Source organism: Agelaius tricolor, unplaced genomic scaffold (genome assembly GCF_023055355.1).
Source record: "Agelaius tricolor isolate 1412-34295 unplaced genomic scaffold, bAgeTri1.0.p SCAF_8, whole genome shotgun sequence".
NCBI classification, from domain to species: domain Eukaryota; kingdom Metazoa; phylum Chordata; class Aves; order Passeriformes; family Icteridae; genus Agelaius; species Agelaius tricolor.
In genome coordinates, this window is record NW_027269268.1 from 21936140 (window position 1) to 21940447 (window position 4308).

Sequence of the window (4308 nt, forward strand, 5' to 3'; positions counted from 1 at the left end):
CTGTAATGGTGCAGAGGAGCAGCAGTTAGTCCAATGAGTGTGTTTTACAATGCATAAAAATAAGACAAATAAAAATAAGACTTGGCATTTAAATGTGCCAAAAAGGAGAAGAAAGTATCTCTTCCAGGATGGCATCCCTTCTGCCTCAACATTTGTGGGGTTTATCACTACTGTGAGTGCCATGCAGCCCTTCAGAAGGACTTCAACAGTGTGGAGAGATGGGAAGAGAAGAAACACCTGAAGTTCAACCAGGACACATGCAGGGTCCTTCACCTGGGTAAGGTCCTGCACCTGGGCAAGAATAACCCCCTGCATCAGTACGGGCTGGGGGCCAGCCTCTGGACAGCAGCTCTGGGGACAATGGAGCAGCAGTGTGCCCTCGTGGCCAGGAAGGTCAGTGGTACCCTGGGGTGCATCAGGAAAGTCATTGCCAGCATGGCAAAGGAGGTGATCCTGCCCCTCTGCTCAGCCCTGGTGAGGCCACCTCTGGAGTGGTGTCTAGTTCAAGGTAGACAATAAAGCCCAGAAGTGGGTCCATTAGAGGGGAACAAAGATGATGAAGGGACTGGAGCATCACCCTCCTCTTTTGTGAGGAAGGACAGAAGGAGCTGGGCCTGTTCAGTGTCAAGAAGACTGAGAGAGGACCTCATCCTTGTCTATCAATATCTGAAGGGAGAATGTCAGAGATCCAGGCTCTTCCCAGTGGTGCTGATCAACAGGACAAGAGGCACTGGGCAGAACGTGATGCACTGGAAGTTCCACTGGAACATGAGGAAGAACTTCTTTAGTGTGCAGGTGGCTGCGCACTGTAACAGGTTGACCAGAGAGGTTGTGGAGTCTCCCCCACCAGAGATACTCAAGAACCCTCTGGACACAACCCTGTGCCATGTGCTCTGGGATGGCCCTGCTTGAGCAGGGAGGTGGTGACCCACTGTGGTCCCTTCCAGCCTTACCCATTCAGTGACCCTGTGATCTTCCAGAGAGACAAATCACATAGGAATGACAGTGCTCCATCTGATTCAGACTAATCACAGACTCATCACAAACATCCATCATGCCCAAAGGTTAACATCTTTTGGTTCTCTTAGTGAGGCACTACGTGATTGGCTGGACATCCATTTAAAGCCAATCTCCAGACAGATTTGGGAACAAGCTGGAGAGGTGTCCATCGCAAAAGTTACCTTAATGAAAAGCATCATTCGGGGAGTTAGTTTCCATATTGTGACGTGATTTCACAATATTTTTGTTGAGTTTTCATGATAATTTATAATCTTATATATGCAGACACTAATTTCTGTGGTCTTCAAACCTTGGCAGCCCTGAGGTTCTTCTACTGCATCAGATGAGAGAGTAAACTGAGCTGGTGATTGTCAGGGTAATAAAATGGATATGGAAAACCAAACCCTCTTGTCTGTTCTTATGAGAAATACCTATTTCCAATAAAATTTTTACATTTTAGTGTAGCTAGGAGAGATTTTTTGATGGTTTTCATTAGTAAGGAACATTTTAGGATTTTAATTTAAGTGTATTTGCTAACAAGAGCACTTAATTTTCTTTCATAATTTTCTTCTTTGCCATGGAAGGCAGCAATTTTACATTATTTGACTACATCTAAGAAGTCAAATAATAGTGCATCCCGCCTCTCCTTAAAATCTTGGAGACAAAAATCTCCAATTTCAGTTTGAAACAGCCAAGAGAGTTAAAAAAATGAAATTTACTTATTGATTGATTGATTGATTGATTGATTTGTAGGAGATAGATGAGCCTAGATTCTCTGCTTTACTATTCTTTTCTTCTTGGTGCCCTACGCTCAAATTCATTCACTTTCACTCATAGCTGACTCAGAAATGTGAACTGTGAATGTGGACTCAATATAACTTATTTTTATTCACCAGCTGGGACACAAGCAAGGTAATAAGACAAGCTCTTTCTTCATCAATTATCTTTCCTGTATCAGAGGTTTTACCTTTTGTGTATAGAAGGTCAAACTGAAAATTACTTATAGAATGTAGGAGTTTATTTTTTAGAGCATCAAAATGAGTAGACAAGATTGAATCAAAGGTCTGTCTAACCCCAGAGGGCCAGAAGAAGTGAATAATTGATGGGGAGAGAATAGTGACAGAGCAGGCATATCATGACAACTCACCCCAGTACATCCTGTTTTCTGCAGAGCTACACACACTGCACATTGGTAATTTATATTAAATAAATCCTTGAGTGCTACAAAATTGTTATATTTCAATGCCAACTTGTCCAAACAAACCTGTCTTGCTTTTTGTGCTTATTCAAGCACTTAATACTCCATGGGCAAAGATTTCAAGGTTTAAATGTACGTTGCATTAAGGACTAGTGTTTCTTGGGTTTCTTTGCATCTGAATCTTTTTTTTTTTTGCTGTCTCTCTCAAAAAACGGAGCTCATGACCTTCACCATAAGAGTCTGGAATACCTTTGCCTTGTGCCCACTGATGAAAAGATCTTCTAACCATTTGCTTACCTAGAGCTGCAGTGTAAGAGAAATAGGGACTTAAACTTCAGCAAATCCTATTTAAACCAGAGGCTGAACTGTCTCCATTAATAAATGATGATTTGGGTGAAGATAAAACAACTACTAGAAAATCAATATTTAGTTATTATCTAAGGATACAGGCTGTTTCTATCTCTTTTCACATGAAATTACATAGTAATACATTCAGCATTTTGCTGATTGGCTTTTCACCAGCAAATCATTTCTTATAAAAAGCAAGCAATAGCCCAGCTATCAGCACGAGGCAGGCATCATGCATCTCATTATCTGAGACACAAGAATCTAACAGGGAAATACTGCTGCTTCCAAATCATTCCTCTGCTCTCTGTATTTGATAATGTTGCTGTGAATATGCTTGTGGTGCTTTTGACGGGTGTTGGGCTGACATCAAGAGATGGCTGAAAACAGAACTTGTCTGCTGCACCCCCAGAAGACAAGGAAGATCAGAGAGAGCAGTGACAGTAGGCACATGTCAGTCAGACTGATGCTACATGCTACTGATTATATGCCATTTTTCATAATCCAGGTTTCTCTGTGCCTTTCAGTAGGACTTTTGTTTGCAGAAGTGAAGGCATAGGATGTGTGCTCATCCACTCAAACCTCAAAGAGTCATATGGCAGGCTTGAAGAAGTTGGTAGAAGAAGGACAAGGTTTATTCACTTGGATCTCTGGTCTTATGAATTATGGATGTTTGGTAATTCTGAATTATGACCTTTTTTGAGTGTTGTATGAAAGGAGAGAAGATCAGCACTCCCCTTAAAAGGGTAGAAGAGGCCCTTGTGGTCTGTACAAAATGCATACAGTTAAGGCACTGCCACTTTGTGGCATCTAGCCATGTTTAACCCAAAGAACAGCACAAGTTGTGTCAGGCGAAGTTTAGGTTGGATATTAGGGAAACGTTATTCTCCCCCAGGGTGATTGGGCACTGGAACAGCTCCCCAGGGAAGTGGTCACAGATCCAAGCCTGGCAGAGTTCAAGAATCATTTGGACAATGCTCTCAGGCACAGGGTGTGAGTCGGGGTGTCTTGTGCAGGGCAAGGTGTTGGAATCAATGATCCTTGTGGGGGTCTTCCATTTCAGAATATTCTATGATTCTGTGACAAGGCAAAAGGCAAGTATTTAAAGTTGCTGCCTGTCCAAATTCACTGGTGGTTGTTCAAAAATATTTCAGACTATTGAATTGCATAAACATGTCTATTCCAGCACTTGAGGTATAGACACAAATGCACAGAACCCCTTACTGTAGGTTATAGAAGGCTTCAAAATGCTGCTGTCAGGTGTGCAGCCAGAACTGACTCGGGGTTTCTTCACAATACAGGTAAAATTCAGGTTTCAAATATGATGTAGTAAAATTCCTTTCTGCCTTCTTCTTGCAGGTTTTACCCTCCTTCCCACAATGGAAAACAGAGCTGTGCCCCATTGCCCTGCACTCCCCTGCCTGCCTCTGAGTCCATGCTCTGGGAAGGAAAGCAACAGGTACTCCTGGCCAGGGCTGGGCTCAAAGAGCAGGAGGGAAGGTGCCAAAAGAGCTTCTGGTGAGCACAGAAGCCCTGCATCCATCCATCCATCCATCCATCCATCCATCCATCCATCCATCCATCCATCCTCACTTCTGAAGTCTCCCTATGGAGTGCACAGGGGAGTTTGGTGTGCAGCAGCAGTGGGAAGGCCATACAGATTACAGTTCCTTTTCCCTCAGTGCTGGGCTCTGTACCACACCATGGGCCCCTTCAGATCTTTTTGGGGGTTTATTCACTTCCCATGTGAAGTGAATCCCACCAAA

At 43.2% G+C, this 4308-nt stretch overlaps 1 non-coding gene across 1 annotated transcript; it reads left to right on the forward strand.

Annotated features, from left to right (window-relative positions):
- Window positions 1-3245: 3245 nt before the first annotated feature.
- On the forward strand, window positions 3246-3366 carry LOC139592665 (U6atac minor spliceosomal RNA). Its single transcript, XR_011680085.1, has one exon. It is a non-coding gene; the product is annotated as a U6atac minor spliceosomal RNA (small nuclear RNA).
- Window positions 3367-4308: the final 942 nt, after the last annotated feature.